The sequence below is a fragment of the Falco naumanni genome, chromosome 5, assembly GCF_017639655.2.
Source record: "Falco naumanni isolate bFalNau1 chromosome 5, bFalNau1.pat, whole genome shotgun sequence".
Classification (NCBI taxonomy): Eukaryota; Metazoa; Chordata; class Aves; order Falconiformes; family Falconidae; genus Falco; species Falco naumanni.
In genome coordinates, this window is record NC_054058.1 from 29,346,098 (window position 1) to 29,359,730 (window position 13,633).

The window sequence follows — 13,633 nt, forward strand, 5'->3', positions numbered from 1 at the left end:
ACTGGTTTAGCCAGTGCCCCAGCCAGTCCTCCAGGACTAGAAAGCAGCAGTGGCTTCTGCACAGGGAAGCATGCAGATGGAGGGAAGCCTAGCGTGTTGGCAAAGCTTTGGGTCCTGTGAGGCTACGCAGGGAGAACGTATGCAGAAACACTGGGAAGAAAGGAACTGAAGTGCTCGCGTGGGGACTGAACGATAAAAAATTTTGAGGCTAGGGAAAGTGTTGAAGCCAGTCCTAAACCAGAGGGCATCAAATATAAGTAAGGATGTAGGGCCCTACTAAAATGCATAGCAAGAACACGAGTTCTCTAACCTAGCCAGTTATAAAAGTAAAAATTCTTTATCTAGACAAATTATGGAGCTTAAACTTCTTATACAAAGTATAATATGACTAAGAACCAAGCAGACATTTTAATTCAATCATTCATATGAATCATTTCTTAAATAAAAAGGCTTTAGTGTGCGCTCTCAGAGTTGAACTACTTAAAATTACGAAGATCACTTTCCTTTCAGAAGATACAACTTCCTGAAAGAGCAACAGTCATAATTACTGGTAAGTAATCGAGTTCAAATGAGAAGTGAGTTACTGTTGAAACGAAGGTTCTCAATAGTAGAAGCCATTTAAGATCAAGCAAGTTCTAATCCAGTTGCTCCTCAACAAATTAACTACAGAGTAAAACAGAGCTGTGGTGCCATTCTGTCAGTGGCAGCTGTGTTTTGAAAGGTTCTTGCCACTCCCTTACATCCCCAGATACTTATTTCTGCACTCCGGAGGTGCCGATGCAATTGTTTGCATTGCTGTGCTCCAAGTCAGGGTTTCAAGAACTATGCCATTTAAAGGAGAAAACATAAAAAGTCCCACCCCAAAACAGTAAAAATATCCCAATAAAGTACTTTTTAAAAATACAGCCTATACAACAACGATCCAAAGAGCAGCAGTGACAAGCTAAGACAGAAGTAACAGAAATATCTTAAATTAGATTTTCCCCTGCATGGAATAACACTAAGTCACAGCTTCATAATTCACAGAAAATCATTCATGCCTGGCAAAAGACCGCACTCCTGCTTTCTTACCCCTCCCCTTTTTCCAAGTCTTTCTTCCCCCCACCCCCCACCCCCCCCCACACCCCCGCCAAAAAAAAAAAACACTAAAACCACCACCCATGCCTAACAAGTTCTACTTCCCTTGTGAAGAGCTTGAAAGAAATACACAGTGTGCAACACCAACAAAAGCTGGAATCGGGTCATTTTTCTTTCTGGTTTTCAGTAGGAGGTAAGGTGGAACTCCGTCAACTTTCACTCCAAGATAAAGACATAGCAAAGAAGGTAGAATATATGGGGGGAAATAAGAGGAGCATTGGGGAAAGCACAGAAGGAAACATTGATACATTTGTTTAAAAAAAAAAAATATCAAACCCCATAAAAGGCCTTCCTTCCAAGAGAGGAAAAAAGAGCAGGAAAAGGATTTGACATTTACTATACTGGATAAAAGAAACCACATTGTTACCATGTTTTTTAATTCAAATTTCTTGGTCTTGTGCTTCTATTTGAATAGGTATATATTGTGACAATTCAGCATTCCAGACAAACAACATAAAACATTGATATGCAACAAAGCTGCGCTCCGAAGCTTAGACTACATTTGACTCTTCAGATCCAATATACTTAATGCCTGCTGTAATATGTATAAACAGAGGAAAATCTGGTGGTTTACTTGTTTAAAATAGAAATTAATTGCTTCATGAACAGCCCACTTACCAAAGCATAATTATTATTTAGAAATGTGCCATTTTCCATAAAGACCAACAGAGAATGCTACAAGGTGGTCTGCATGATTTTTTGGATGGAAAACAGGCTGTTGATATGACTGTCAGACACTATTACATCATCACAAGTGATGCTGCTCTAACTCAATTACACAGCCACCGAACAATTTCTGCATGAAGTGTTTAATAAAAAAATATTATACCTACCATGTTCTTTTCAACTTCTCAAAGATAAAAAATGCTGCATGCTGATGAAACACAAACCTGTTCTCCCAAAAGACTACGAACAGGAGTTCAATTATGAGACATACAAGACGTCTATTGTTAGTAACATATTCCATTGGCTTTCATTTAGCTGTCTGGATATTCTTTCATGAAAGCAAATCCAGAAAAAAAACCAAAAGCAAAAATTCTTTTAAAATATATAGGCTTCAAACAAAACTGCTATTGCAGTATTTTCCACCCAGCTTGAGATAACAGAGCTGCAATTCAAAAGCTCTAGGTTTTTTTAGACCTGCAAACACAGGATGAAATTCTTGTGTCAACAGTTTTACCTTCAACATATTTGAAGCAGCAAGGAATCCAGTCCCAGAAGTTAGAAAGGACACAGTAATGCTATCTCTCTTACACTGCAGCAGCAATTCAGGAAGCATCAACAGGCTTATGACCTTACAAAGTTTCTAGACAACATGAACTGTATGAAAGTTAACATAATAAAAATACTCTAAGTTACAGCTACTTCTAGATAGCTAATCTAAGGAGAGCTGTGAGCCTTTGGGTCCCCCATTTCCTAAACTTCCAACAGCTCCCTATTCTACTTCCCTGCTGACAGACTATGTTCATGCTCCTTTACATTACAATAAAAAACATTTCAGGAAGGTGCTGTAGAATTACCAGGGTAAACAGCTATCAGGTTACTGTATGATGTAGTCCCTTAGGTGAGCACACCAGAAACAGAACTTGACGCAGAAGTCCCAAATAAACTTTGGGAGAGTTTCTACAACCAAACCTGAACAGATAGTCTTCAACCCATTACGCATTATTCAATCATCAAAATTCCCAAGGGGGAAGGGGTGGGTGGACAGCAACATATACTAATGCATTATGAGCACAAACCAGTATTACATGACTGAGCTTGTATTTATGTTCCACATAAACACCTGCTGTTTTGAGTGGTTGCTTTGACTGCCCATGACAAACTATATTTAACACACACCTGTGCTTTTCACCTGTCCTCCTGCAAATAATTCCATTCACAAGGACCCATCTTAAACACACAAGAATTCCAACAGCTATCATTTTAATTCATTGCTTTCATTCTACAGATAAAATTCTAATTTTTTTCCAACTCGCTCAAAACTAAAAGGAACAAAGCTCAAAATAAGTCTTCACAAAACCGAAGTTCACTAACTCATTAGAAATCTAACTTCCGATGTATGAGAAATGAAGTAGGAGATTGAAGTATTCACCCAAATCAAAATGTTTGTCTACATAAAGCATATTAACTCTTGCACCTGCATGTGGAAGATGTAGAATTAATATATTTTTCTGCTTTTAAAAATATCTAAAAGCTATTTAAGATCATATTTACAGAGAAGAAGTTTTAGGTGTGACCTCCAAGGTTGATACTCTTCAGGAATGAGGGAAGGTACTGCAGAATATTTCTGAAGTATCTTAATTACCTAAGTGGCATGGATGTTTGTACCAAATACATGACAACATAAGGCTGCGTTCTGTTCTTCAAGGGCATCTTATTTCCAATATAAAATAATACAACCATTGTGAACTGTTAGCATAATCTCACACATCAGTAGCATGTTTTAATGATACTTCTGGCTCATTCAAGAATACATAAAAACAACTGATTTGACTGTTGTTTCAATAAATCTGAAAGAACCTCTAAGATTTCTAGAACTACCTTCACCAGTGCTTAACAAACTTTACACACAGTAAATACTACAGAATTTAAGAATTAATACTCCAATACAGAAACTATTTTCAGTTTTGTTTCTAATGCTCCCAGAATTTTAAGAAGATTATACTTTCAAGTGACACTGTCTGCTTGGAATCCAGTCAATTGAAAAAGAAGCAAAATGGATTTACATTCATTTCACATTCCTCAGCTACCCTAATCCTTCTGACAATTTAAGAACATGGCTTCAGTAGAAGTAGCAAACTAACTACTCACAGGAGCAAAGTAAACACAGTAACACAATTTATTTCTTCTGAAGTTCCTTGCTTATAGTAATACTGGATAAAATATTTCTTGACAAAACTTTGATTACTATGTTGATAAGCTTTTATGCATTTTTTTTTTCCACCAAGTTACTATAAAAAACACATGCACTCTGGAAAGACAAAGGAAAAGCGCTTTTTTTTTGTTCTTGTTGTTCTTTCAGAGTGGAACAATTTACATCTTCTAAAAATTGAATGTCAATGGCTGGAAGCCCAAATCTGTTTCATCTTTCAGCGTAAGGACAGGAAGTAAGGTCACTGTCAGCTTTAATTAAAAACATCTTCAAACCAGACTTCTGCTCTAGATCAGGATTTTGTGACATACAAATTATATTCCAATATATCATGCAAGTTAGTCCCAATTCAGCAGTAGCTCCAGTTTTAAATACAGACACCCACTGGAGAAGTTACCTAATCAGAATCCAGCGTGGCTGATAACAGCCTTGCTTCCATCCAAAAAGTAACCTGATATTAGCCCAGAGGGGTTTGCTACATAAATGCTTGGAGCTTTGTCTCCAAATAATGCTTAACTATATCATTATGGCTTTGTGGTTGAGCAGTGCTCGCTGCAATTGGCATACAGAGATGGAATTTACTTAGAATTACAGGCAACAGAAAAAGGTGAGACGGGCTCAATATCTAATCAAGTTCACACCCAACAGGGGAATATACACTTCCTATACCACCCTGCAGTATAAACCCATTGCCTTTAAATGAGGAAAGAACTTTTACTTAGAGAGTATCCATGAGCTAGTTCCATGTACTATTTGGCCAGGGAACAAACAAAAGGAGATGCTTCTCATCTATGGAATCATACCAGTTTGATTTTCTTATTCAGGATGAAAACATTCAATAGGAAATCCAATCCAAAATTGCGTGAATTAAGACAAAATAGGCTGAACGCAAAATCTATAGACTGTATTGATAACACTTAAGACAAAATATCTTTACCTGTATTGTCTACCCATCCTATGTTACCATTTATTTTCAGGTGTGTTTACAGTTCTGAAATATATCCCACCAGGCACCTGGGAGTTTTCTACTGAACCTAGCTACTCCTTTAGAAAACACCCTATGGAAGTGCCTCAGTTTCTTCTGCATAGCTCTAAGGCAAGCTCTAAAGCAGGGGTCCTCAAACTAAGGCCCGCAGGCCAGATACAGCCCCCCAGGGTCATCAATCCAGCCCCCGGTATTTACAGAACCCCCCCACCAGGGGTTGGGGGGAAACCAAGCAGCCGCAGATGACTGCCTGCCACTTCATCCACGCACCAGCCCTCTGTTTGTAAAGTTTGAGGACCCCTCGCTAAAGCAAGGATGCTCAAGTCAAATATATTGGGGAGCCATGAAAACCTCCAATTTACCAGTACGAAGCAGCCCTCCTCTTACCATAGCACTTCCCAGCTAAGCCTTCCACCATCAATACCCGAATCCATATTCCCAATTCCACCCACTCTTACAGTAACCCCAGCCCCTAGCATAACCTTTGCTGTTCCTTATTTCAGTATCATCCTCACCAAAGCCTCTATCCTGCCACTCTCTCACCCTGCCATACCAACTGATTTCAGATGCAGGGCACAAAGACAGCTCCCTGCTGTCCTAACTGTCTGGAAAAGCTTTGTCAGGACACACTTACTGCAGAGCTGAGAAGTACCGCATGCACCTGCGCGGAGGGCAGCAAGCACACAGCTCTGGCCGAGACATCCATGAAGCTCTCCCAGTGGCTGCCTCTCCAGTCAGCAAACAGCCGCTTGCTAGTCAGCAGGCAGGGCACCCACTGTCTCTTAGCTATTGAGGAACAGCAGCTTTGCATTCTCCCTTTGACACAGACCCCCGGCCCATGTGCTGCATTGACCAGCAATACATACAATACAGGCAACTGAAAACTTGGTCTAGTGCTATTTATTTGCTCAGTCTCCCAATCATACTGCATCATGTATGCCCTCTTCCTTCCACCACCTCTCTCTTCACTAAGAGCAAGCATTAATCCTAAATTCTGTGCCAAGATTAAAAAGTTCCCAGCTTGCTCATGTATACATTTCACAGAAATAGCATGAGCAAAAAGTGTTGAGCGCTAATACTGCCTCTTTCCATCTCACCTGTTAGATATACAAATGCTAACAACTCAGTTGATGAATGAAGGTAAGACATGCAGAATCACATTTACTTGCACCTATCCTCTCAGTGATAATCTATGGAGTATTATAAAATGCTTAAGAAACTGAACTTGCACAAAGACTTTACTTGAAAAACTAGTGTGTTCCTCCTGTCTGCTATTACTAAGGATAAAGTCACTATAACAAGGATTACAAAATATTCTGTGAAACCTTACAAAACTGTTGAGCCTAAAAATTAATCATTCAAAATATAGGAGTTATCATTGCTAAAGCTACCTATGAAATACCCAATTCAACTTTTCACTGCATAAACATTTTGACACAGTTTTTAACTATATAATCACAGATTGCTTCTTCACTTGAACAGCTCAACAAAGTTCTGATTTATTTTAGAATCTCACAAAAACAGAATTGCAAAATATTTCAGGAGGACATCTACTCCCATCTTTTTACACCACTGTGGAATCACTGCTGCAATCCACTGCTGTTAGATCATTATACAAGCTGTTCTTACAACTCCAGTGACAGATCATATCATTGCCCCAAACCATGCATTTCGGGGTTTCATTACCTATCCCCACTGTTCAGCACTCAGAAAACCTGTCTCATTCACTGTGATTCAAGTCTTTTACTTCTTTTCTTATTCAACATAAAAAACTCTTTATTACCCTACTCTTAGTGTTTATCCTTTTTATGTCTGAATAAAGTCCTGTACACCTGGGGGTTTGTTCTAGATTAGGCAACCCCAATATTTCTGTGATCTGAAGTGTCTCCAGTAGCCTGTCTCTTCCTTAGAGGGCAAGGTCCCATACTAGACAGCATTCCAGCTGGAGCTCTCTTCTGCCACTAAAGAGAATGAATGAGTTACCACACAGGATATGCCAAAGACCATACCCTATGTATTCATGAGATCCAGCACTACCCATGATCCTGTTGAACCACACTGTTTGTGATCCATGATGAATACCAGATCCTTCTTCACAGCACTGTTGCACTGCCTATTCCCCACCCCTATGGCTGTGCAGGTCTTCAGCCCCATCAGTATGATACCATCGTGCACATTCCTTACTGAAAGGGATATTCTGACCCTTCTTTTACTGTTTCCAGCATTATTCCCTCCTCCTCCTCCCCTTACTTGCTGGTGAATTTTAGCATCTTACCTCTATTTCAAACCACAAAACCAGACACGCTGTCTTGACCAGATGGCTAAAGCCAATTCTATACAGGGAATTAATTAGAAGAGAAGCCTCTCTAAATCAAAGGAGAGAATGGAAGAGGACTAAAAGGACTAGAAAACAGTTTGTACAGGAAGAACAAGCAGGTAGGGGTTGTAGGCTGAAACTGCTAAAATTGAAAAGCAAGCAACAAACATCAACAACCACAAATATGAGTTCTTGTTATGAAAATTTGATTTTTTTAAAAAAATAAAACTAAATCCTACTACACTTTGACACAGTATACTATATTTTCCCATCTATAAGGCTAGCTAAATCTCACTAAAAAAGTCCTAATAATGTAAATGCACACCATTACACCACCACCTGTTATTTTTTATTTGCTTACACAGTTTATTTCTTATACTTCCATTCTGTGGATTCAGGTTCAGTAAACTGGCTTATCATCCACTGAATCTTTACTGTTCTAAAGACAAAAGTCTGACTTTCAAATGAACTTTTCTTTTGTGCTCACTTAGTGCATCTGAACATTTCATACTATTTTGAAAATCAAACAAGGAATTACATCTAAGAAATTACATTTTACAGATGGTGAAACTAAGAAACAAGATCAAATTCTAAGTGCCTAATTTGAAACATTATTGTGTGTGAAACAAAATTAATGAGTATTTAGAATTACAGACACAACATCTATTCAAGAACAGCTCCCCTTGACTTTTGGCAGCTGCAAGCACTCAGCATTTCTGCGACAGATCCCAGAGGTCTCACGTCCAATAAATGAGGAACACACAGCTAGTGACCACCTGTGGGAAGCTTGGTTTAAGCAATTCACATCACTGAAATTCTGCAATAGCAACACAATTCAATTGTCTAGGTCAGCATTTAATTACATTAACAGCAAAATCTTTATTCAAACTTCCCTGTCCCTCACCTCATTCACTTCACACCTTAAAACATCTGCTCAAAAGGAGCAAGTCCTATAGATAACTTCATTTGCTATCCAACACCCGTTTCTTCACAGCGCAAGATCATTTATGTACATGAACGCCATGAAGACCCTGTCTGCATGTAGGTATGTGTAAGTACAGATACTTAGGTGCAGGCACCTATATAGCTGTAAATACTATCTACATATATATTATTCACATGATCACAAAGTGTGTATAGCTGTACCATAACTTACAGGCACAGAAGTAGATTAAAATTATACATATTACTGTAATGTCAGTATTTCCAGCTTGTGGATTTTTGCCTCTGCAGTCTTCATATGCCACTAGAACGTCTGTAGAAGAAATTCCCCAGTTTTTAAAACAAACTCTAAAAAACACTTCTGTTACAAGGCTGAAACATGCACATTCACGAAATGTTCAAAGAGAAGTAGCAGCAGATTATCATGCTCCTGGCTGAGAGGAGAAAAGGGCCAACGCTCTGAAGCCCTAGATTCTGTGCCAAATTCTGGAGAAAGAATCCCGGAACAGCAGGCACGGACTTCCCTGTTCCTAAATTCCAAGCTCAGTGCTTTCAGCCACATCTCTTCCAGTCTTGTCCCAGTCCCTTATCTTCCCTACTTCTGACTCTTCCTTTCAAAACTATTTTTTGGAGGTTTATTTTCCGTTTTTAAACCAAGTCCGCCTTCATTTCCCAGTGTGCTTACCCTACTACCAGGCTGCACTGCTTATTTTTTCTAGGATCAATTTCTGCATTGCAGTTTCCCTCCTCCACAGATCTATTTCCCACTCCTGACCTAACGTCTTGCCTCCTAGTCCTCATGCCCTGCCAGCCCAGTTACTTTCATCTCATAAACCCTATTGCAATCCATGTGTCTCTTCCTATCCTACAACTTCCAGGTTTCCTCACACATCTCATCTACGACAAAAACGGTGACCAGAAAAGATCACAGACCCTTCTCTTACTCCTGCTGCTTAACTAAATCACTGTCCCACACTGGCTCCTTCTCTCCATTTTCCCTCTTGGACCTACTGCAATCAAGTACCATCACACCACACTGCAGATGCCAGTTCCCCTAAAGAAAGCAAAGCACTCCACTACATAGCACAGACAGATCCTTAAACACAAGGCAGGCAGGTGCCAGGTTTTAGTCCTAAAGCTCAACCCAGTCCCACTTCTGGAGCAGTTTAGACAGACTTTCACAGGCAAGTCTGATCCCCTGTATTTCACACATCATTTTGGGCCATGGGAGGCATGCTTAGTGTGTCTGCCCTGTGGCACATACAGCCCCTGGTAAGTGTTAACAGGTAGGTGCGTTCCACAAGAACAGGCTATATCAATGTCTTAGCAGACAGAACAATGCACCACCTCTATCACAGCCATGTGTGCCCAAATTCAAGTTGTTACAAGCTTTTGAAAAAAATTAACTTTCAAAGCAGCAGTGGAGAAAACATCCTCTTCAGAGCAGATGCAATCTGCCAAAGTTTAACTGCATGCTCCGAAGCATAAGGGTATTAAAGTTGTTCAGAAAAGGAGCTGGCAGAACTCAAAGCAGAAACCATTGTTTTCCTCTTGCCTCATCAGAATTAAGCTGAACTCTTTCAATTTTGCATTTTGCAAAGAAAAAAAGCTTCAGCCCACAGCAAAATGCACAATTTATAGAATTTTAATAAATAGTTTATTCTCAAGTCCACTGCAAAGCAGTAATATTTCTTACAGCATCTTATAACATCTTACATCTTTAGTAAGAGCTAGCACAATCAGAGCAGTCTACCCTTTTCCAGTATTTATTCTGTGCATTTTACATGCAATTAATTACATTGATGTAATCAATGATGTGAGCACTGATAGTCAGTTGTACCCCCTCCCCATCTCATGCATTAGGAAGAAGACACCATTAATCCACTGCTCTTATGGAAGATTTTTGCTTAGTCTTCCAAAACAGCTGTCTCCAATAACATCAAGAGCTGAAAACACAGCACATATAGGGAGTGTCAATCAAATTTGTTATTGAGCTCATGTGTGTTTAACAACCACTAAGGAAAAGCATGGAAATATATGACTTTTATAGGAATAAAAAGAGACATCATATCATGTAACTCCAGACTGAAAACTGGCCACACTGATGAGGACCGCATGAAAATGTGGTTCTTACACATGAGCCAAAAAAGAAAGTAAGTCTGCATTGTTCATTTAGTGTACCATTTGACTCAACTTTGGGGTTCCAACACAAAATTTAAAAGATAACTTGTGCTATTTCCTTATGGCTTTTTACTTACACATAGGTTCCCACAACACACAATTTAATAACTCTTATGCAACCAGTGTTATTCATGCTGTGTGCCACAACGGGCCAGGCTGGAGACACACTAGTAGTTAAGGACATCATCCATAATAATTCTTACGCAATTAGTGTTATTCATACTGTATGTCACAATGGACCAGGCTGGAGACTCACTGGTAGTTTAGGACATCATTCACAATAACTCTTATGCAATTAGTGTTATTCATACTGTACACCACAATGGACAAGTCTGCAGGCTCACTGGTAGCTTAGGACATCAGCCACAAACAGATTTACTTTCAAATGAAGGAAAGCCATGTCTCCCACAGCTGAAGTGAGACTGTATTATTAAGAAGTCTATTCTGCTTCACCTCTCTCCCAAGCAACTCACACATTTCTGATCTGAGAACTGGGTTGTCAGAGCCTGCCATTTACCACAATCATCAGCTTTGCAAGACCTCTTGGAAAAGATTTGTACTGCTGCAAGAATCACTGCTCTTTAATGTGTCCAGTGCCTGACACCTATTACCCAAGGTAGGTCAAAGCTGTTAAAGCCTACTTTGTTAAAGGCATGCTATATTTCAAGTCCCAGCCCTGAGAAATCTAAGACCTTGCTTCACAGAAAACAAATGTCATCCACAAAACAGACACAACTGAATCAAAAGCTGCACTGTCCACTAGCTTGTTTAGCATTCTAACTTCTTGAAAGAGCATGCAAACAAACAGCACATTTCCTCTGGCAAGACTAGAACTGTAGCTTGTAGACATGAGGCTGACATAAATAAAGCAAGCACAGCATAGAAAGCAGTCTTAAATGGAATCCTTCAAGCATATGGGTCTTCTGTGGAAATGAACTGGAAGCAAGCTTGACAAGCTGAACTGGCCACAAGAGACACGATGCCAACTCAAGTGTCTGTAACACGCTCACGCAATTAAGTTGAATAAACAATATCCTGCAACTGTCCATAAGGCAGCTACATCTGATTCCTTGCCTGACCTCCACAACTTGTCTTCGGTCCTTGAGTCTGAGGAGATTCACTACAGACTCCTCCCAAGTCCGGCACAATGCTCTCCTCTCCCACGAAAACAGCACAGCAAGATAAATCCTCCTGATTGTGAGCGCAGAAGTTGCACAGATTGTGCAAGGAAGCCAAAGCAGAAACACAGCCTGGGCTGAGCAGTAAGATATTCATGAAGACAGACCAAAGCCCTAGTCCACAGAGGTGCTCAAACACATACCTACCTTTAGCACACTAGTAGCCTATCCACATACTAAGAGTTCAGCATCTGCTTAATTGTGGAAGATGAAGCCCTGATTCAGCAACATGTGACTTCAGTGGGATCTGGATCAAGCATTCCAAAACCCACGTTGATTTACTACTCGATTTTCTTAAGTACCGACATCCACTTTGCTATTTCAACTGCAAGCAAGTAGCTCTAACAGCCGTTCCACAGTTACTGTACGCTCTTGCTATTCCTAAACTGGTCAAGACCAAATGGCACTGAAAAGCAAATGACTTGCACCCAGGACAGATACTCGGGGAGCTGTAAATCTGTTGAGCAATTAAGTGGATGTCATCCAAGCCTACTGCATATGACCAGTACACATCTCTTCTGTTCCACACTACCCATTGGAGATTCAAAACATTTCAAGGCTAAAGAAAATACTAGGATAAAGGCTGTGTCCTAATTTTTTTTTAAACTTATGGGCCCCAAGACTGAGAAATTTGATTCCTGACATGCTTTTTAATAAAGCATTTCACCTTAACTGAAGAGGAATGTAATTTTGTTCTGTGCAACCTGCAGTCTTTAAATCTCTGCGATCAATGGACCATTTCTGAGAGGTCTAAGAAGAGCATCTTCTGAAGAGCAAGTCTGCTCTTAGTATGCTAAAGTTCATTGTACATGATTCACATGCCCAGTGGAAAGACAAAATGTAGAGGACTCGCAAATTAAAACAGCTGGAAGGCTCCTGCCTTAGACTGAGCAGGAAAGCATTGCTTTGGGCAAGATCTGTTGTCTCTTAAGTGCTCTCTTCCAGCAGCCCAAACACTGCCTAAGTTACATAATACTTCTACTGCTGTTTTTAAGTTATACAAGAATGCACAGAAATCACACAAAAGTTTACAAAATTCACAGCAATGTTTAATTAAGAACTACTAAGTATCAGACATACAATTACATGAAAGCCTTTACTGACTTACTATGAAAATCTAGAAAGAGCCAGCTATTCTATTAACCTCAAAGGGTCAAAAACCTGAAGCAGATCTCCAACTTACAAACCTACTGCTTTGTTTTCTCCTATTTATATGCAAAGCCTGTTGTGTTTAAGAAGAAGAATCTCTGAAGCTTACTAGAAGTTATTAACTTATACATAGGCTGGAAACCCATCTCTTGTTGGCTACAAAGGGAGCTGGAGCAGAGCGTAACTTCCCCGAAAAGCTAACCAGTCACCACCAAACCACAAACTAGTTTCTGGAGTGGAAATAAAGTATTATTTAAAAGATAAGCATGTTTTGTAACATCAAGGCTTCTTAAGCTCCCAGCAACAATCACCACAGTTCTCCTGTTTAAATAACAGAATCAACACTACTTGGTCCACTTCACGAAACAGATTAATGCAGGTTCTTACCACTTATCAACAACTTCCTGATGTTGATAAAAACTGCATTACTTTACACCTGTTATCTACCAAAAAGAAAACCTATAGTCACAACAAAACTGTCCCTTTCTATAAAATGGTAGCTGTTGCATTTTTGTAGAAAAAGTATTACAAGATGAACCAAGAAGCTATGGGGGAGCAGAATCAAATAGACACCTTTGTGATTAAACTGTCTGCTTAACTACAGACCAATTTTGATGTCTAGAGCCACTAGAGAAAAGAAGAGAAAAAAAGGGGGTCACCGATTACTGGTTCTTTTGAAACACCTACTGACTGCACCAACCCCTGAAGCCGGAGCAGCTCCCTCCACGCGCAGGTCATGCCACGGCTGTGCTTGGAAAGCAGCACTGAACCTTCCGAGGGGCTATGATGCTCCCCCAACTTGAAAGGCGAAAGAGGACCCGGCTGTCCTGCACCCCGCAGATGCCACCACCACGGCCCGACAGGCGGCA

The 13,633-nt window shown here is 39.9% G+C and overlaps 1 protein-coding gene across 5 annotated transcripts in view; it reads right to left on the reverse strand.

Moving 5' to 3' along the window:
* Positions 1-13,633, reverse strand: part of KIAA1549 (KIAA1549 ortholog) — a 152,900-nt gene that overhangs the window by 138,123 nt on the left and 1,144 nt on the right. The window lies entirely within an intron of this gene.